Source organism: Macaca nemestrina, chromosome 2 (genome assembly GCF_043159975.1).
Source record: "Macaca nemestrina isolate mMacNem1 chromosome 2, mMacNem.hap1, whole genome shotgun sequence".
In the NCBI taxonomy this organism is placed as follows: domain Eukaryota; kingdom Metazoa; phylum Chordata; class Mammalia; order Primates; family Cercopithecidae; genus Macaca; species Macaca nemestrina.
The window spans coordinates 203605633-203628572 of NC_092126.1; the positions used below are offsets into that span (position 1 = coordinate 203605633).

The window sequence follows — 22940 nt, forward strand, 5'->3', positions numbered from 1 at the left end:
TTATCTCTTTTTGATTATTGATTATTTTATTGTATTTGTAACTAGCAATCCATTATTAAAGGAGAAAATACAATTCTTGAGAATGTGGTGGTATTTCCTATTTACAGATTATCTTCCCCTGAGTGGCAGCACTAAATATTCACCAAATCAAGAAACAACTTTAGAAGAAACAAGGAAATAAGATAACCTCATATAAATCCAAAGATAATGACCAAATACTATTCACCTGGAGACATGAGAAAGCAAAAGTTGGATGTGGAAACCTTTGTTAGTGACCTCATGCTTCTCCCTAGATGCTTTTAAGATTCTGTCTTAAACTTCGATGCTTAATAAATTTCTTAAAATTTGTCAGAGTAATTGTTTATTAGGCTTCATTTCAGAATACTTGATGTCAAAAGACAAATGAAAAGATGTTGACAAAGTCTTAATATGAGAACAAAATATTCTATGCCAAGTGCAGTTGACATTTATATATTCCCAGATCCTGGAAAAACATTTTCTAATAAAAATAAAAATCAGGAAGTCTATTACACATGTATCCCTCTCCCTCAAAGTGTCCACTAGAAGATGACTTTATTTTGATAGAACAAAATAAATAACTCACAACAAATGTGTTAGGATGAAAGTACTGATGTTAATATTGTATTGGTAAATAGAATTAAGTCCTTTTTTAAAATAAAAATTATACTTAGAGGTATAAAACAGGATATAAGTTGACAGGCTCAATAATCTGTGGTCAAGACTTCAGTGTATATTTACCCCCAATTAAGGGGCAAAGAAGAGGTATATGTATAAGCTTTCTTCACTTTACAAATAATGATCATTTGTATGATGAAATTGAGAAATGTGCATTTAAACATATGATTGAAAAGTGTAAAACTATTTAAAGTTATATTTAAAATCATAGAATCCTTTACAATTACTGGGAAATAGCAAAAAATATGACATAGCAATAAAACTATGACAAATATGGGGTCAAATAAAATAGAAACTATTAAAAATAGGGGGAAAAAACCTTCATATATCAGAAATTGAAAAAATACCTATTACAACCAAAAATTGGGGGAAAACATGAAAAACATCATTAAAGTGTGTTATGAAAACACAAAAGCACACACAACACACAGAAAGCGTATACTATAGACCCAGTAAGAGTACCTAAAACAGAAAGTAAGATGATAGAAAAAAATACAACCTGGGAAAGAAACAGGAGAAGGAAGTAGGAATTAAAATTGTAGTATCAGAGTTAGTTAGGATATCTTAATATTGAAAGATATAACATAATAAATATATAATATTTAGAAATCTTTATGTCCTGAATAAGGTACTGTAGAAATACATAAAATTTGGACAAATTCAAGAAATACAAAGTGAAATAAGCATGACCATATAGAGAGACTTGAAATCACCCTCTGACAAAGTAAAAAGTCCTGTAAATAAAGTAGAAATGATCCTGTAATAATAACATCAGGAAGAAAGACCAAGTAGCTCTATAGTAAAATCTATACTTTATAGGATCTGTATTTCCTAAGTATTCATAGCATAATTATGAAAATTACTGCTGTGTTAGGCCACAAAAACTTCAATAATTTCCTGAATAAGTAAAAACATTTGTAGAACATACAGGATTATGATGTGTTCAGTAAAAGCACATTTCTGTTTGTGCCCACAAATTTACATAGGGAGGAGAGGGCCACCGGGCTCACGACCTGTTATGTCTCTATGGGTTATAGGTATTATAACTTACCTGATGACATAGGCTATGATACTTGACCAGGTCCAAATAGGAGCAAAGGACAATAAGGTGTCTTAGCGAATTGACTGTAGGAATTGGAAAATAATAAATTTGTTAATGAATTCTCTGCCACAAAAGCTGGATGGAGAAGAAATTTTAGTTCAGTATATGCAAAACAACTGACACCACAATCCCTTCTAGTCCATGCATCCTACTGGCAGGGTGTGTACTGTGGAAATAGCAAAAAATATGACATAGCAATATCATATGAATTCACAGCAAGTGAATTCAAAGAATTTGACTAACTTAACATTAGGAGTTCATCTGCAACATGGAGCCCTCCTAATAAACGGAACATGAGAGGAAGGAAAATTTCTCCTCTTCTAGACACTACTGTGGCACAACAGAAACTCTGGGTAACAGCACGTAGAGTTACAAGACACAGTTACTGTTTGTGACTCAGTTTGGCCCATCTATTCTGCCTAAAATAGTTTTCAGAGGAGGTGACAAAGAGACTTTTTTTGTGGCAATTATAGCAAGTTCTGAAATTCTGAATGATAAACTTATATGGAAAAAAGTTTTAAAACTGTGCCTATTACTGGGAAAATTAAATCTTATTTTTTAAAAATTACACAACACAGAAGAAAATCATTAGTAATCAGTATTTTACATTTTATGAAAAGGCATTAGCAGAAACTAAAAAGTTAATTTTTATTGGAATTGAGAAGAAATGAAACCTAATACCTTAGTCATTAATCAAGAGTAAATTGGGAGAGTCTGAAAGCATTACTCTGACTTTTTAGTTCAATCACAGTGGCTTTGAATATTTACTTTCAATGAAGACAAGCCAGTTCATGGATATTAAAGGAGTTTATTAAACAAATGTCACTTTAATTTGTTCCTGGAATATATTATGTGAGCTTCTGGTGTCTGATTCATCCTGCTTATTATGTTTTATTCATGCTAAAATTAAGATGAGTTTCATTTTATAGGGCACAAAAGGTAGGTAGTTGGGGGAACTGTAATGCGTAACGGGTGACAGGAAAAGTCAGTGGAGAATTAAGAAAGAGTGTGCCAAAGAGGCACTTAATGTTTAATGAAAACCAAAACTGTTGATAATTGTAAAAGGACTCAGTTATATTTAAAAATTTATATTTCACTTAAAAACATTTCCTCAATTAATTTATTATGACCTTTAACCTTTCGTTCCAGGTTAAATGATCAGCTGTCACCTGGGTACACTCAGCATAACCTCTGTACTTGATGAGTAAAATGCTGCTATTAGCCACCATTCCCACTCTGTAGACATCTTTCAGATATACTTCTTTATTTACACAACTCTCCACCCATCAACTCTTAAGAATATCTTATTCATCTTTCTATCTACAGTGTCTAAATAAAAATATGTAAAGAATGAACGATCTAAGCTAATATTTTTATTTATATTTCTTCTACCTTAAATATGCAAAGACTGTAAATGCAAACAGTAACTTAAAAGTCTACAGTTCAGAGTTGTACTTGGTAACTTAATGTATTGCCACATAGAACTCAATTTTTAATATGCTCATCAGTTTTGCCTCCTCACCGTTAGAATTCAGAATTTATTTTGTAAATAGCAAAGAGTGTCCTGGCTCTAACAACCTTGAAATTTTTGAACCATGTTGAGTGGTACCTGGAGCAGAAAGAAATATTTAACAACCATATATTATCTCAGTTTAGCAAGAAGTGGACACAAATTCAAATGTAAGAAATAGCATTCCTTCATTTTGTGAAAAGTGCAAAAATCAATCGTTTCTTTACATATATGTGAAGCAAATATGACCCATTATCTTGAGAGAAACTAGAATATCCTGATTGTGGATACTTTAATCCCAAAATCCAGCTGTGGAGGAAATTCAAATTGCTGTGCGATTGTTTTAAAAGAGTTATGGTTCTATAGATATTGCGACTTCTTTGGGGAAAGTGTGTTCTCGTACGGTAGTAGATATGATGAACTATGGGTAGTTCTCAAACACTTGCAAAGTAGAGTCATTAGTTAGAAATAAGGAATGAAGAGAAAGCACTGGAGACAACATATGTAGCATTGCTCTTCCTTCTTAGGTAGAGAGATTGTAAGAAAACGAACCCCAGCGGGCAAAGTTCCACCAGGCCTGGGTGCCAATGTCCTGGATGTGGCTTCATTAAATGAGTGTGATTTCACAGGTTTGTGGCCTCGGCAGTTGGGATACGGTCATAGTGTGTAGAGTAAGATTTATCTTAAAGACAGGTCATATTTTCTTCTTTAAATCATGCTAAGAAAAGACTGATCCCCAGAAAGGAGATGAGAATCAGGGAGGAAGGACTTTGACGAGCAGAAAAACAGGTTTTCAACTTTGTTTAGCGTTAAATGGTAGTGCCCCAAGAATTTCAAACTCTTTAATTAGTAAAGTTAATCTCAACCCTGCCAGATGAAGCAATATTTTAATTCAGCATAGCCATTTCTTAGTAAGCATCCACTCACTTCATTTAATGAGTAAAATGGTCCTATTAAATAACACTCTTACAGCAATATGTTCCTGGATTCTAAGCTTTGTTCTCAACTAAGTTCGAGTGATTGCTTAGTGTCCCCAGTTATACTGTAGAGACTTTTCAAAGAAAAAACTAAAAGCAGAAATACTTTTTTAAAATAGCCGTAGCTACTTAATTAATGTATTAATCTCTGTTTGTTTGACGGATTATATTTGCAAGTAGTACTTGTAATTAGCAAAAGGTCTTCAGAACACATCTGTTAACTGCGTATTTCTGTAACAGAATTGTGTCTTTTAAGAATTTTCCTCTGTAGTCCAAATGTTTTTTAATAATGCTTTGCCCATATCTTTATAGAAAAATTTCCCCCTATGAAATCTTATAAAGCTAAAGTAATCCATTATGAAATGAAATCAATATGAGATTGGGTCATGATAAATCTGAGATGAATGAGCAGGTTTCTGTCAGTTAAGTGCCTAACCTTTCTAGCCTCCATGACTCCCTGAAGCTATTTTTCACTTAAAAGCATCATTAACCTAATAATTTTGCAATGATAGTATAAGATGTGTTGAACTACTTGTAGAGGCTTACAATCTTTTGTCTTTACTTATCTGATTTTTAGTATTATAGAAACATCAACAAAAAAGCTTCAACAAACATGTTAATATCATTTATTTAAAGATGGCAATATTTTGATGATGATAATATTAATAAGAGACATTATTACATACAGCATTTTAACCAGCAAACATTAAAAGTTTCCTGTGTCTTACCATTTGTAATCTTATACGACTTCTGTGAGATTTGGAAGACACTTATTCTTGCTGTGCAGTAATTTCAAGTTCACTTTGAATAAATTGCTCAATACTGCTGATTCATTCTGCATCTCCATTCTATACTTCCTAGTTTAAGGCATTATCAAAAAGTATTAAGTATTCACTTAAATAAAATATTTTACTGGTTTGAAGTAATGAAAGGAATAAATATCTGTCACTCTCATCTTGCAATAAATAGAGCAGAGAAAAGAAAATATGATCATGAAAGATAACTTCATGCTTCTTTGAAAGTATCAAGCAGTCTGCCAGGCCATTCCTCAAAGAGCTCGAGGTTAACATGAACTGGTTAACTCATTCATTCATGCATTCATCTTTTCCAGAAGTATGTGTAAGTATCCACTAAACAGAGTCAGACATCAGACTAATTAAAACGTGAACTCAGCAGCTGCCCTTCTTCCAGATTATGTTATGCGGAAGTGCTTTTTCATTGCAGTGAGGGGATGCTAATTTGAATCATGTTTGACAATATCTAGAATATTTGGCTTGAGAAACATTAAAATAACCGCTTAGGAAGACCGTTTCTTTTTTTAGTTTTTATAAACATGACTGGAAAAACTCAATAACATTTTAAAAATAGACTTCAGACATGAGTAATTGCAACCTTGCCACTTAAAAGTAGAATGTTCTCAGGAAAGCTACTTAACTTCTTTGAAGTTCAATTTTCCATGTGTAAGCAGATTAAAAATACCTGTCTCTTGGGTTGTGGTAAAGATTAAATGAAGTGTGTGTAAGATTCTAAATACACAGATTTAGTATATAAAACTACCTTGTTAGTTTTTTGTTTCCTGGTTTTCTATTCATGTGTATTAGCCACCTTAAAATTTGTGGTATTAAATAGCAAACATGTTAGGATGCTCATGGTTCTGAGGGTCAAGAGTGTAGATGGGGTACAGAGAGGAAGGCTAATCTGCCCACAAACTCTGGGGTCTCCGCTGGGAAGACCTAAGTAGGTGGAATTGTCTAGAGTTGTCTTCATTAACTTGTCTGGACCCCAGGTTGGAACCATTCCAAGAGTAGAACTATAAACAGGAACACCTACACATATTATCTGTGGGTGGCTTGGGCTTCCGACAGCCTGACAGTTGGGTCCCAGTAGCACACACCCAAGACAAACCATTCCGGGGGCAAACATTCCAGGATAACCAGGTGGAAGCTGCACGGCCTTTTACGACCTAGCATCAGACGACAGTGTGTGTCACTTTCTTCTAAGCCAGCTCAAGTCTGCTGAGATTTCCATGGGCAGGCAACACAGACCATTGATAAAATGAAAAAAGTTCTAAAAACTTTGTGGAGGCTATTTTATAAAAGCCACCACAGTTCCCACTCTCCACCGTAAGTTAGGCACGCTGACTATAGGGGGCATTCTGCAACTGTGTGAGGACACTTTCGTTGTAAGAAGTTGGGTCAAGGCATCCCAGGTAACGTGATTCCTGATTTTGACCTAGTTAGGAGTGATTTGAAGCTGCTTTCAAAGGGAAGTCATTTGCTCTTTAGATGGAGATGTTTTGTATTTTATTTTCAGTAAGTTTTTTCCATTGGAATTTTGGGTAGTAAAAATTAATTTTGTTTATATTATGTAGCGGTACATGGGGTCTTTCTTAGCATCCACCACAGGGACTTCTATAAATAATCTGTAAGAAACTAAGTACTGCTCTGTGAATGTCACTATCAATTTCTTCACTGTTCACCACGTTAGAATGCCAAATATTGTGCTAAAACATAAAAATACATTTTCAAATCTTAATTCAGTTAGCACAATAAAATTATGCATTCCATGTAACACATGTCAACTTTTTTTATTTCTTAGGAAAAAATATGAAACTTTCATATTTAAAAATATTTGTCAGAAGTATCATTGAATAAAATCTTTGCTATCCATTTTTAAGTATAATTTGAAAATTACTTGTATCAATCTCATCACGTTTTAATTATTTGATGCTTGCTTGTATCATGGTGACTTCCTTCTGAAAGGCACATTTGGTGTGATTGGCTAGTTCCGTCCTACACTGCAGTGACAGGAAAAGGCTCGAAGGATGAGCATACGGGACAAGTGTCACCAGCTGCTGAAGATCGCTTCCGGATGGCTTAGACTCTTCTACTTGGAATGGAAAGCTGCTACTACGTGATACAAAGTAGTAGCTAAATAATCCTTTTCTTCTCATTATTTTACTCTTGCTCCTTTTCTTCATCTCCCTTTATCTGTTTTATGCTGTTTGGATTTGTTTTGATTCTATCTGAAATCGTGGTAAACAACTGTCATCATTTTCAAGGACTGTCGCTTTCTGACAATTTGGTAGTGTAAGAAAGTATGAGACTGATGAAATTTAACCTGACATGACTAATCACGGCTTTCCTCTGATCATTAGCTTCTAAAAGCAACAGGACTTCTTATTTGGACTAATTAGAATGTCGTATTAATATGCCAAAATGCCCAGCAGCAAATCACTTTGATGTTGAACGTTGTTGTTGAAGGTGAGTGGGGACAGCAGTGGAGAGTGGTGAGGGGTACCTCGACCTTAACGCTTTACTAAAAATATTAAAGCCAGAAAATAAGTTTCCTAAAATTATTCATTTATTCTGACTCAACCTGCTGTCTGAAAATGGCATTTGATCTGATGCTTTATTCCCTAGGTTTTCCCGGACAAAGGACACAGGAATTGCTCCAGTTCAGGCTGTTTCTTCTCTTTTGTTCACAATTCTGAGTTTGCTTATTTGAAAAGTGTGGATTACAGCTTATATGAGAATTAAGATTATACATATCTTTTTCTAAAGGCTAACATCCCACACAAAAAAATTTTTAAATATACATTAAATTTCTCCTTAGAATTTGGCTATAGCAACATGGTTTATGTCACAGTGCAATGTGATCATGAAATTTACCATCAGCAATTTCCAGCAGGTGCCACTTTGCTAGAGGTTGACTGGCTGAGTGTGTACTTACAGGAGGGTGGGTTCGTTCAGAACTGAGCAATATACAATTCCTGCGCTTTAGTGCAGTCAGGTGGGAGAGACACAGTGAGTGGGAGAGAGTGGAGAGACGCAGCGAGTGGGAGAGAGTGGAGAGATGCAGCGAGTGGGAGAGAGCGTGGAGAGATGCAGCGAGTGGGAGAGAGTGGAGAGATGCAGCGAGTTATCTAGTTACACCTAAAACTGTAGATAGAAGCTAATATTGTACATCTTGAAAAAACTTCCAGTTTTTTAAGAGTAAGAGAGAGACAACATTAGATGTGAAAGCTAGAAAGATTATTCCAGAAGCATGATGTGGTATGCACTGATGTAAATTTGGGATGTGGGGAGGGAATTGATTAAATGTTTCCTGGGTTAGATCTGGAGTGGAGAAATATAAATTATAATCAGGTGTACAGAATTAGAAATAAACATCTGAAATAAAACTTGTTAAAGTCATTGATAGCATATGGGGACTGATTATAAAAGTTGACTTTCTAACATATGGCATAAAAGAAACTAAAGTTTGCCTAAAATGATGGCGTGGAATGGATTTTGACTCTGAAGAATTGAAAATCCTAGCATCATATGTGATCAAATATATGATCTTGAAAAGACAGTTTGAGGGCTTTAATTCTTTCCTGTCAACAATATCAGCGAATAAATATTTTTAAATAATATTTTCTGAATCTAGAGTTTGGGAGAAGATCTGAAAATATTGAAGTTACTCTAAGCACACAGCCATGTACAGTGGTCCTTAGGGTTTCAGATTAAAGTTTGCGGGAGAGAAGAGATTTCCAGACAGAGGAAGTGCATGGTCTCCGGGCTGGAACCAAGTAAGATATGAGGCCGGGATGCCTTGTCACTGTGATCAACAGAGTTGCCTTGACCCTCATAGTAATGAATGCCGTTGAAGAATTTGTAAACAGCCGGCACTTTAGAGAACAAACAGGTTAAAAGAGGAAGCAGCGAAATCTAAGAAGCTATGACAACAGTGCCTCTGAGAGTAAAACATTAAGTTTTTTTCAAAAGTAAAGAATAGTCACTCTCCATAGACAAAAACAGTTTGTAAAATTCATCTTTAAAATTACTTATCCATTGTCAGAAACGGTGACTATCATTAGAGCTACGGTGAAAAAAAATGTTCAATGTTCATTTTTTCAAAATGTCAAACTCTAATATGTTATACTAATAACAATTACAATAACAATTACAACTTCGATTTATTGAGTACAAACTCTGTTCTAAGACTTATCTAAGTACTCTTCATTTATTTCTTGTACCAACACGATGAGAATAATTTTATTAGCTGAGTTTTATATCTGAGAGGAGCTGAGCTCAGAGAGGGTTAGAAACTTGACCAGTGTCACACAGCGGGAAAGTTGTCAGCTGGACCGTTCTGAACTGTAGGCTTAACTCTCAATGTTAGTACTGACATCCGCACGATTTTCTTTCTCCTTTTACTCAATGACATTATTCCCTGCTTCATTTTAACCCATTTACAGAGCAGATGTCAATGTTCACAATTTACAAATAAGTTTACATCTCGTTGATTGCTTTTTATGTTGCCTGTTACCTGGGGACTCTGGGGGAGATCTCTTAATTAATTGATAACATATTAAATGATACTTTATAATCAGCATTTACTCATGGGATGTTTCCCTAAGGTAAACAAATTCCATCCCTAGTGGTAGATCCTTAGAGACTTAAGATGAAAAGCTGACTGAGTTGAGTACGCTCAGGCCTTCATGTCTTTTTCCTCACATATAGATTTTTTTAGATCATAGAATCAATCTACTTCTGGGCCTATCGAAGTCTACCCATTAAGGACAAATTCTATACTGTACTGTGATAATTAATCGGGTTAGTTCATGCATCATGATGCATACTTAGAAAGAAAAAATAAATGAAAATAAATTTAGCTATAATGGTTTTTTATTTATTATCGAAATCTAGCTTGCTTCAAAATGGTCTCAAATGGCAAATGAGTCATTTACTTTAAAAGCATAGCCTAGATAAACAATAAACAAGAGTATCCTAAACTTACTTCATTTAAAAAGAAAATCAGATGACTGCAAGATAACCATGTTAAAAACAAAGATGAGTAACAAAAGGCCATGTTATAGTTCTCTTTTTGTTTATCTTAACAGTTAAATAAGCTTTAGCAGGTAATAATCAAAATTTATTGGGACTGGATTTTTAAAACTATTTTGAGGGTTAAGTTTTTAATGTGAAAAAAACAAACCTTTTTCAGCAAAAAGCAACTGAAAAAAATTAGAGATAGCTCTGCTGACATCATGTTTACCAGCAATTTTCTGTTATACATCAGTTTGGGGTCAGCAAAAATATGAATATAGTCCTTGTTTTAGTTGCTTGGGCCATAGTTCACGTTGGCTAGCACAAAGTAGGATTTTTTTTCAATTCATCTATATTCAGAGCTCCTACATAGTTATTCACAAATCCCTACATATCTATTACAGTGTGTACAGTCCCAATGCTCATGCTTACCCGTACATACTTCCAGTCATATCTTTGTGGGTGAAATTCATTGCTAGAAAAGGGGAGATGTTATATAAAATATTTATAGTATGCTTTTTAAAGTAGGCACCTAGAAAGTTTTAATTATAGAAAGTTTTCAGAATTACTTCATAGATTCACAAGGCAAACACCTCACAAAGTGTACCGTATGTGTAAGAAAAGTAGCTATACTTAAAGTAGACAATTTTGTTTTATGAAACTCATGTAAGGTGACACCCATGAGTTAGTTATTTCTGGCATAAGGAATAACTTTGTAAGAATATTTTCCTAAGAAGCAGTGTTTTAAAAATGAATGAAAACAATCATTGAAATCCAAAATACATTCACGGTTATTACTTTTGTTACTTTTTCATTTCTATAAATTTATGAAATACTTGTATAATTTTGTTACAGGGCTATATTGCACAGTGTGAAATCAGGGCTTTTAGGGTATTCACCACTTGAGCAATGTACATTGTATGAGTAATTTCTCATCATTGACTTCTTGCACCACTTCCCCATCTGAGTCTCCAATGTCTATTAGTCCACACTCTACGTTCATGTGGGCACATGATTTGGCTCCCATTTATAACAGAGCATGTGGTATTTGTCTCTGTTTCTAACTTCTTTCACTTTAGATAATGGCCTCCAATCCAATCCATGTTGCTACAAAAGACATGATTCCATGTTTTATCACTGAGTAATGACATGGTTTGGCTGTGTCCTAACCGGAATCGCATCTTGAATTCCCATATGTTGTGGGAGACACCCTGCAGGAGGTAATTGAATCATGGGAGGGGTACATTTCCCGTACTATTCTCATGATCACCAACAAGTCTCATGAGATCTGATGGTTTTAAAAAGGGGAGTGTCCCTGCACAAGCTCTCTTCTCTTTTCTGCCACCATGTGAGACGTGCCTTTCACCTTCAGCTATAATTGGAAGGCCTCTCCAGCCAAGTAGAACTGTAAGTCCAATAAATCTCTTTCTTTAGGAAATTGCCCAGTCCCAGGTATGTCTTTATCAGCAGCATGAAAACAGACTAATACAGTAAATTGGTACTAGTAGAGTGGGGCCTTGCTGAAAAGACAGCCAAAAATGTGGAATCAACTTTGGAACTGAGTAACAGTCAGAGGTTGGAACAGTTCGGAAGGCTGAGAAAAAGTCAGGAAAATGTGGGAAAGTTTGGAACTCCCTAGAAATTTGTTTAATGGCTTTGACCAAACTGCGAATAATGATATGGACAACGAAATCCAGGCTGAGGTGGTCTCAGATGGAGATGAGGAACTTCTTGGGAACTGGAGCAAACGTGGCCCCTGTTATGTTTTAATAAAGAGACTAGAGTCATTTTGCCCCTACCCTAGAGATCTGTGGAACTTTGAACTGGAGAGAGATGATTTAGGGTATCTGGCTGAAAAAACTTATAAGCAGCAAAGCATTAAAGAGGTGACTTGGGTGCTGTTAAAAGCATTCCGTTTTAAAAGGGTAACAGAGTATAAAAGTTTGGAAAATTTGCAGCTTGACAATGCAATAGAAAAGCAAATCTCATTTTCTGAGGAGAAATTCAAGCCAGTTGCAGAAATTTACATAAGTAAAGAGGAGCTGAATGTTAATCACCAAGACAGTGGGTAAAATGTCTCCAGGGCATGTCAGAGACCTTTGCAGCAGCACCTCTGGTCCCAGGCCCTGAGATTTAGGAGGAAAATAAGATTTCGTGGGCTGGGCCCAGGGACCCTCTGCTGTGTGCAGTCTAGGGACTTGGTGCCCTGTGTCACGGCCACTCCAGCTGTGACTAAAAAGGCCAAGGTACAGTTTGGGCTGTTGCTTCAGAGGATGGAAGCCCCAAGCTTTGGCAGCTTCCACATGGTGTTGAACCTGCAGTTTCTCACAAGTCAAGAATTGAGGTTTGGGGACGTCTGCCTAGGGTTCAGAGGATTATAGAAATGCCTTCATGCCCAGGTAGAAGTTTTCTGCAGGGGCAGGGCCCTCATGGAGAACCTCTACTAGGGCAGCGCAGAAGGGAAATGTGGGGTCTGATCCCCCACAGAGAGTCCCTACTGCGGCACCACCTAGTGGAGCTGTGAGAAGAGGGACAGCATCTTCCAGTCCCCAAAATGGTAGATCCACTGAGAGCTTACAGCATGCACCTGGGAAAGCCAGACATTCAATGTCAGCCCATGAAAACTGCCAGGAGGGGGGCTATACCCTGCAAAGCCACAAGGGCGGAGCGGCCGAAGACCATGGAAACACACCTCTTACACTGGCATGACCTCGAATTGAGACATGGAGTCAAAAGAAATCATTATGGAGCTTTTAAGATTTGACTTCCCTGCTGGATTTTGGACTTGCGTGGAGCCTGTAGCCCCTTTGTTTTGGCCAATTTCTCCCATTTGGAATAGCTGTACTTACCCAATGCCTGTACCCACATTGTATTTAGTAAGTAACTAACTTGTTTTTGACTTTACAGGCTCATAGGCAGAAGGGACTTGCTTTGTCTTGGATGAGACTTTGGACTGTGGGCTTTTGAGTTGATGCTGAAATGAGTTAAGACTTTGGGGGATTTTTAAGAAGGCGTGATTGGTTTTACATGTGAGGACATGAAATTTGGGAGGGGTCGGGGCAGAATTCTATGGTTTGGCTGTGTCCCCATACAAATCTCATCTTGAATTCCCATGTGTTGTCGGAGGGACCCGGTGGGAGGTAACTGAATCATGAGGGCAGGTCTTCCCCATGCTGTTCTCATGAGATCTGAAGGTTTTAAAAAGGGGAGTTTCCCTACACAAGCTCTCTTCTCTTATCTGTCACCATGTGAGATGTGTCTTTCATCTTCCGCTATGATGGTGAGGCCTCTTCAGCCATGTGGAACTGTAAGTCCAATAAACCTCTTTCTCTTGTAAATTGCCCAGTCTCAGGTATGTCTTTATCAGCAGTGTGAAAATGGACTAATATAAGTAATATTTCATTGTATAAATATACCACATTTTCTTTATCCAATCATCCTTTAATGGATACAGGTTGATTTCATATCTTTGCTATTGTGCAAAGTGCTAAAATAAACATACAAATACAGGTATATTTTTGGTACAATGATTTATTTTCCTTTGGGGATATACCCAGCATTGGGATTGCTGGATGAAATTAAAAGATATACTTTAAATATTATGTGTTAGTGTGTGTATGATATTTTAAATCTAGAAAGTTAGATGTATTGTCTCATCTTAAAATCTGCCAAAGGAACCAAGCTTTAATTTGAGAAAAAAATATAGCACATCACATTCTATATTGCTTACCATATTCTGGGCACTGGTCAAAATGTTTTACATTTATCAACTTATTTAACAGAATACGGATCATAATCTTTCAACAACAGCTAAATAATTTTAACAATCAAATAGCTGATATAGAAATAACTTTTATAGATGGAACTACTGAGTTTACTCACAGAAGTAAATGTTTGCCAGCTGTTGATTTGGTGAAAGCATAGCTGTGATATGATACTTGTGTGAAGGAATAAAAGGTGCTTGCATTTGGAAATAAATGTAAGGACACTGAAGCATCATTGAGTTTTTCACTGGCATAATAATATTTTTCAAGTATCTGATCATAATACTATGCATGCTTCTTTTTATAAACTCTCTTCTCACTATACCACCATAATGTTAGCAGAAGGAGTGTGGGTGAATCTGTCTCCCACTACTAAGTCAAATGAAAGAGTTACATCTGGCTACCTACCACAGATTAGAAATTCAGTAGAAAGAAGCTTAATCTGATGGCTCCACCATGAAAATTAACATGTTAAGAAGGTGTATGTACATCTGTGTATCTGTCACAAATGATGACAAAATGCTTTGAAATATCTACCAGAGGAAAATAGAATTAATTTATGATTGGGATACTTTATTTATATTAATTAATATGATAATTATTTTAATCAGCATTATTTGATACAAATCAATTATAAATAGAAATCAAATCAAAGTAAAATAAAATATTCCTATGAGGAAAATAAAATTTGATTATATTTCTTTACATAAACTGCACTTCATACAGAACCCATTTTTTATCATAATGAGGATGCAGGTTTAGTCAAAACTTTAACCATGTTAAAAGTTGATTCTACTGACTGATTTGTGAGATATTGAGCACAAAACTGCCTCAGTGTGTACGTATTCCCAATCATTCCACTTTAAATTAGACAGTCTTCATTTTTACTCATAAAATGAAGGATTACTGAAACATTTTCAACCTAAAAGGTAAAAACCTCAAAATAATAACTCATTTATTTAAAAAATTTAATTGCAAAATAAGTTTAATTTAGCGAATAGAGATAAAATATCTCATCAAATATTGAGCCTATAGATTATGAAATATTGATGCACATTCCTTAGAATAGTGTTATAAAGAGATCACTAGTGACTAGCAGGCGTGCATTCTGTCCTTAATCCTTGGCATCGCATACCAGCTTTAGTTGCTGAATAAGAGTTAGCTGTGACACACCCAAGAGACAATCAATACTCTTTAATAGCAACTATTATAGATTCCATGTCTTAAACTAAACCATTCATAAATATGTTCACTAGTGAGACTTTTGAAAAGTCAAACTATTGACTGCCAAAAGTCATCTGCCAGGTCATGAAAAGGCTCTACAATATAGTGGCTAAGGAGCTGTACGCTAGAGTGAAATTGACAAGGTTTGAATTTATCCCTACAGTCTGTTTAAATTACATCATCTGCCTCTCTATTTCTCTACTTCTCCATCAGTAAAATGGGCACAGTCCCAGTACCTACCTCTCTGAAACATCATGATATTACATTGAGTTAAAAATGCAGGAATTTTAAAATACTACTACTTTGTTAACTGCTAATGATAGTGAAAATGATAGCTCAATTTTGTGTGGTGGTAGTTTCCTTCAAACTAATTCATTCTATTAGAAAAATAAACATCCAGGTAAAGCAAAACCAGACTTGGAAGAAATATTGAATGCAGGTAGCTGATTGTTTAACTCAAATGCCTAAACATCCTTATCCCAATGCCTAAATTCAAGTCAAATTGTGGACACGTTTTTCTTTCTACCTGTGCTTCCTGTCTCTCTTCCTTTTTTCCCCATTTGTGTATGACCTATGTCCCCATTTTGATGAAGTAAACATTTTGTGCTTCCGTTTCTCATTTTAAAAACCTAGAAACTTTAAACTTTTTGTATAAAATTTAATATGGAGTTGAAGGTGGGCTAGTAACAACAATATTAGGGGATTATTTTCTATGATCTCATCTTTCACTTTTTAAACAAGAGCCCAGAACTAATCAGACTCTAAGAAACTTGCACTACTGAAAATATGTGCAAATTTGGGAAAGATAACTTAATTAAAAGATTGTTGATTTGCGTTGAGAAACGATGACCGTAAGAGCCAAACTGCCTGAGCGTTCTGTTCCCTCCCTGATTGCAATCGCTGAGCTCTGGCCACCATGATTGCCAAAGCACATGGAATTGTAGTCTCTGTTTCTGAAAATGTCCAAGGTCACCACCTTTTCAAAAAAAAAAGTCTGACCTCCTACTGTTGATTTAAATTCTTTTATACATCTCTATCCAACATTTCATGTTTATAGTTCTTATGCAATTATAAAACAAATCCAATACATGCATAACCACACAATCAATAAATTAAAATAATAATTTATAGCAAATGATAAATAATGTAGTTTTGTTGGAATTAATTTGGCAATGTTTGATTCAGTTACAGAGATATAACTATATGTGTTTAAAATATTAAAAGATTAATGGCTATCAATTGTTTTGAGTTTTAAACTAAAAATCAAGTTACTATAAAATTATTATTAAATGTTCTAATAATTGTACAGAATCCAGAGCAACTCTTTTCCAAGTTTACCCTATAGTAATGTGTCCGTATATCAGTGTTAAATTAGATAGCATGCTGCAAGAAGGACATGATGGGCATTCATTAAACTAACTCTGATTTAATTTGTCCTCTGTCATTTTCTGAATATAATCCAGGGACTACCTACTCCTTAACTTGTCCTCTGTCATTTTCTGAATATAATCCAGGGACTACCTACTCCTTAACTTCTCAAATCTGTTTTCTCACCTATAAATAATAATTGCTACCTGAAAAAAAAATTGTGGGGCATATGAGATTTAATTAACGCATGTTAATCATAGCACACGTCCTAGTATTTAGTAGATTTTTTTTTTTGAGACGGAGTCTGGCTCTGTTGCCCGGGCTGGAGTGCAGTGGCCGGATCTCAGCTCCCTGCAAGCTCCGCCCCCCGGGTTCCCGCCATTCTCCTGCCTCAGCCTCCCGAGGAGCTGGGACCACAGGTGCCGCCACCGCGCCCGGCTCATTTTTTTTTGTATTTTAGTAGAGACGGGGTTTCACCGTGTTAGCCAGGATGGTCTCCATCTCCTGACCTCGTGATCCGCCCGTCTCGGCCTCCCAAAGTGCTGGGATTACAGGCTTGAGCCCGGCCTAGATATTTTGCAATTATTAGTCACAGCCAATTTATTTTCCTTTGGATTAATAAATATTTAAATATTTGCCATAGGTTGCATTATACAATTATATTACCCAAAATTTTTAGGAAATATATTTTTTTGCAATAAATATTAAAAATAGATAACGTTAAGTAAAAGCCATGGTCTACCTTGCAGTGCTCAAATAAGTCCTTTCATATATTCACAATGATTTATTTTCTCATGACAGAACTTTATAATGAAACTATTTTACTCTTGGAGATTTTAGTAGTTTTTCAGCCTTAGAACTGTGGACGTTGATTAATAACAACAAAAGGATATTGGGTAAATAGTAATGCAAAAAGGATTAGATTGTACATTCAGTATCATAAGAATCAGAAAGCTTATCCAATGTAAGTTTTACTAATTAATCAAAGGAAACAATCAATCATGAGACAAAGACCAAACAAAAATGGGTCCAAGATGACGGACATAGCTCTCTAGGCCTTTTCTTACGATATGAGGACACACCTGGCACAGATTAAAATATGACGTTCTCCAGAACATATGTGGAGTCACATCACATACACAGGAGGAGTAATTTTTGGTATAAAATATAGTCATTTGTCTTCAGATACTCGTGCCTCATAAATCTTTGAAATGCATGGCTGTTTGCTCTTGACAATGCTAGAAAATCAGGCATATCTTGCCAAAAGTGTTTCCAAAATAAGAACTCTCCCACCAGCAAATATCATCTATTTGTTTGCCAGGATGACAGTCATTATTTTAGTTTCCAGGTACCAAATTCTGATTACAGGAGAAAATGTATTTTATGCTTCTGTTTATTTATTTACTTTCTAGGATTATAAGATGAAAGCAAAATTTGGCAAATCGTGGGCCCATTAAATGAATGAAGAGTCGAGTGTGAAGCAAATCGTGGGCCCATTAAATGAATGAAGAGTCGAGTGTGAAGCTGTTGATAAATCGTGACCACTTGAATAGTGCAGAGTCAGGACCAATACACAGAGTAGAGCTCAAGATCCACCTGGACACAAGGCAGGTAGGCAACCAGGAATTGATGCCATGCCAGAAATGGAAGTTGAGACAAAGAAGTGTATCTAAGCAGGCAGTAAATAAGAAAAACTGGAAGAACGCAGGCATAGAAAGGAAAAAAAAAAAAAAATCAAAGGATTTGAAGGAGTCCGACTGTAGGTCTAGGTAGATTCAGAAATCATTCAAGCCATCAGGGCATCGATGGCACCATAAGCAGCAATCCGTCATCTGTAGACTCCAAGAGCAGGGGCTAGTAACAAGCAGGCGGGAGCACACATGCGGTCACTGCAACCTGGGAAGGAAGCTGTCTGCATAAAACTGTGCCTTTACGCCAAGCCTTTCAACCAAATATTACACAATCAAGACCCAAAGGCTATACAATGTAGTGACAATAACCAATGAAAGTGGAGCTTGAGGAGCCAAAAACAAAATATTCCTGGGTTGCTTCCTCCTGCTACTTGTTCCTTGCTCTTTATTTTATGCCTGTATTTAACTCTCCACCTACTTTTTTGGTAAGATTTTAACTTCATTCATAGAACTCTGTTCATTATTTGATGTTGGTAGTAGATCCAACTTCTCTACTCTTCATTTTCTTTTTTTAATATAGATTATTTTCTTTCCAACTTTTATTTTAAGTTTAAGGGTACATGTGCAGATGTGCAGGTTTGTTACATAGGTACATGTGTGTCGTGGGGGTTTGCTGCACACATTATCCCATCACCTAGGTATTAGCTCAGCATGCATTAGCTATTTTTCCTGATGCTCTCCCTCCTCCTGCCCCCCACCAACGGATCCCAGTGTGTGTTGTTCCTCACCCCATGTGTCCATGTGTTCTCATCATTTAGTTCCCACTTATAAGTGAGAAAATGTGGTGTTTGGTTTTCTGTTCCTGCATTAGTTTGATAAAGATAATGGCCTCCAGCTTCATCCATGTCCTTGCAAAGGACTTGGTCTGGTTTGTCTATACAGCTGCCTAGTATTTCCTGGTGTATATGTATGACATTTTCTTCATCCGGCCTATCACTGACAGGCATTTAAGTTAATTCTGTCTTTGTTATTGTGAATAGTGCTGCAGTGATATACTTGTGCATGTATCTTTCTAATAGAATAATTTATATTCCTCTGGGAATTACCCAGTAATGGGATTGCTAGGTTGAATGGTATTTCTGACTTTATGTCTTTGAGTAATTGCCACACCGTCATCCACAATGGTTGAACTAATTTACACTTCCAACAACAGTGTAAAAGAGTTCCTTTTTCTCCACGACCTCACTAGCATGTTATTTTTTGACTTTTTAATAATGGCCATGGTGACTGGTGTGAAATAGTATCTAATTGTGGTTTTGATTTGCATTTCTCTAATGATGAGTGATGAGCTTTTTTGCATATGTTTGTTGGCCACATGTATGTCTTCTTTTGAGAAGTGTCTGTTCATATCTTTTGCCCACTTTTTAATGAGGTTATTTGTTTTTTCTTGTAAATTTGTTTGAGTTCTTTATAGATGCTGGATATTAGACTTTTGTCAGACGGATTGATGGCAAAAATTTTCTCCCATTCTGTAGGTTGTCTGTTTACTCTGTTGATTTTTTTTTTGGGGGGGGATGTGTTTGTGTGTGTGTGCTGTGAAGAAATGTGTTAGTTTAATTGGGTCCTATTTGTCAACTTTTGCTTTTGATGCGATTGCTTTTGGAATCTTGGTCATGAAATCTTTGTCAGTGTCTGTGTCCCGAATCATATTGCCTAGGTTTTCTTCTAGGCTTTTTATAGTTTGGAATTTCACATTTAAGTCTTTATTCCTTCTTGAGTTCATTTTGTATATGGTGTAAGGAAGGAGTCCAGTTCCCGTTTTTTCAACTGATGCCAACCAGTTATCCCAGCACCATTTATTAAATAGGGAATCCTTTCCCCATTGCTTGTTTTTGTCAGGTTTATCAAAGATCAGATGATCGTAGGTGTGTGGCATTGTTTCTGGGTTCTCTATCCTGTTCCATTGGTCTATGTGTCTGTTCTCGTACCAGTACCATGCTGTTTTGGTTACTGTAGCCATGTTGTATAGCTTGAAATTAGGCAGTGTGATAACTTCCAGCCTTGTCCTTTTTGCTAAGGGTTGCCTTGGCTATTCAGGCTCTGTTTTTGGGTCCATATAAATCTTAAAATGTTTTTTTTTTTCTAATTATGTGCAGAATGTCTATGGTAGTTTACTAGGAATGCATTGAATCTGTAAATTGCTTTGAGCAGTATGGCCATTTTAATGATATTGATTCTTCCTATCCATGAGCATGGAATGTTTTCCCATTTCTTTGTGTCTTTTCTACTTAGAGCAGTGGTTTGTAGTTCTCTTTGAAGACGTCCTTCACTTCCCTTGTTAGCTGTATTCCTAGCTATTTTATCCATTTTGTAGCAATTGTGAATGGGAGTTCATTCCTGATTTGGCTCTCGACTTGCCTGTTGTTAGCATATAGAAATGCTGGTAATTTTTGCACATTGATTTTGCATCCTGAGACTTTGCTAATTTGCTTATCAGCTTAAGAGTCTTTGGGGTTGAAATGATGGGGTTTTCTAGATACAGGTTCATGTCATCTGGAAACAAAGATAGTTTAATTTCTCTTTCTATTTGAATATGCTTTATTTCTCTCTCTTGCCTGATTGCCCTGGCCAGGACTTCCAACGCTATGTTGAGTAGGGGTGGTGAGGGAGAACAAGCTTGTCTTGTGCTGTTTTTCAAGGGGAGTGTTTCCAGTTATTGCCCATTCAGTATGATATTGACTCTGGGCTTGCATGTACAGCTCTTATTATTTTGGGTATATTCCTTTAATATCTACTTTATTGAGAGGACTACCAACCAAAAAAAAGTTCAGGAACAGAAGGATTCACAGCTGAATTCTACCAGAGGTACAAAGAAGAGCTGGAACCATTCCTACTTAAACTATTTCAAGAAATTGAGGAGGAGGGACTCCTCCCTAACTCATTCTATGAGGCTAGCATTATCCTGATACCAAAACCTGGTAGAGACACAATAGAAAAAGAAAACTTCAGGCCAATATCCTTGATGAACATCGACGCAAAAATCCTCGACAAAATACTGGCAAACCAAACCCAGTCACATATCAAATAGCTTATCCACTATGATCAAGTAGGCTTCATCCCCAGGGTGCAAGTCTAGTTCAACATACACAAATCAATAAAAGTGATTCATCACATAAACTGGACTAAACCCAAAAACCACATGATTATCTCAATAGATGCAGAAAAGGCCTTTATAAAGTTCAACATGGCTTCTGGTCTAGTCTCCATTTTCTGTACCTTCCATGGATAGCAGCTGACATTCACCCAGAAGATTCTATTGATTCCCGTGCACACTGAGCATCTATCCTATGCCACATGATCCCAATGATGGACTCCAATCTGTAATGTCAAATTGATGTCCTCTCCTCCTCAAGAAGTAGGATTTTCCCAGATTCCCTTGAGAAGAAAAATAGGCAGCATGAGTCAAAGTCAAGGTAGGTTTTGATAGATCTGATTTAAATTATAGCTATATAACGTCAAATTAGCAGACCCAGACAACACGTTTCAGTGATGATCACCTAAGTGTCAGATTCTAGGCTGCCGTTTTTACGTGAGTTATGCAGAAACTCATTTTTTTTGTATCTTTCATTTTAAGGAAAAAAATTTCTTGATGCTTTTCTTGGTTTATTGGATACAACTTCTAAGACATCTCAATTCTCTGTGAATTTTGATCCCGTAGGGAACCAGGACATGACACTAATTGAATAGATTCCTCAGAGACCAACAAGCTGTCAAATGTATAAAGATTTCTTTTCGTAATGCAATGTTTCGGTTCATAGCACACAACATCAAAACACTAAGATCAGAGAGAATGCAAAAGATGTTTTCACTGATACTTAAGAACAGAATACATTTGACCCCTCAAAGTGTCCCAGGAAGAGAAATTATTCAAAACATTTTTCTATATTCCTCACAAAACAGTAGAGTCCCATAATTAACTATCATTTAAAATAGTGGCTTAACAATTATTTTTGACGCCCAGGTGAACATTTATTTTTCTTGTCCCTATTATTATACAATAAAAGTCCCAAAATACATAAAGTCACCTACCTACAATGACAAAAAGAATTGGCAGTGTTAGCCTGGGGATGGCCTGGAAGAAAGTCATGAGCACTAGTGCATTTGCATGCATTTGACTGTCTAGTAAAGCAGACCAATTATGCAGCTTCCAAAAGGCAGCCTAATGATGGAAAATTCTTTCAGTAGCTTTTTAGTTTATTTGATTGATTATGTATGAACCAGTGATAGCAATTTGAATTTGATTCTAGATAGAAAAGAAAAGGAAAGCAAACTGAGCTGTATTACTTAAAAGAGCAAGTATACAGAGAACGAGGCATGCAATTATTCACTTCATACTGGTGAATATTCATTTTTGAGAAATTAAAAAATACATTTCTTTGTATTTCCAGGTATTGATTTTAATCTGATTAAATGAAATAACCACATGTCAACCTGGGGGAAAGACTGAGTGAAGACCGTCATGACCATCTCGAAACTCAAAGGAATTTGCATCCAGATGGCTTAACTTTGAAAATAGGTACCTGAGCAAAGAAAAGGATTAATTTCTTTGGTTGTTATAGATTTAGAAGAAAGTATGGATTTAGAAGAAAACTCACTTGACTAACTAAATAGCTGTATGTCATTTCCACCTTTTATATCTCTCTACTTTGGAAGTAGATTTTGAAACCCAGATTCTGTTTTGAGGCTTCTCTGGCCAAAGGAATTGTCATGACTCTTCTCTTTACTTCACAGGACCCAACTTTAACATCATTCTAATCTTTTCTAATTCAACTTCATATGCTTTGTTTTCATCGAG

The 22940-nt window shown here is 36.1% G+C and overlaps 1 long non-coding RNA gene across 1 annotated transcript; it reads left to right on the forward strand.

Annotated features, from left to right (window-relative positions):
* The first annotated feature begins 7129 nt into the window (after nucleotides 1–7129).
* On the forward strand, nucleotides 7130–22664 carry LOC105485559 (uncharacterized). Its single transcript, XR_989663.3, has 3 exons — nucleotides 7130–7548; nucleotides 17867–18065; nucleotides 22534–22664. It is a non-coding gene; the product is annotated as an uncharacterized lncRNA (long non-coding RNA).
* Nucleotides 22665–22940: the final 276 nt, after the last annotated feature.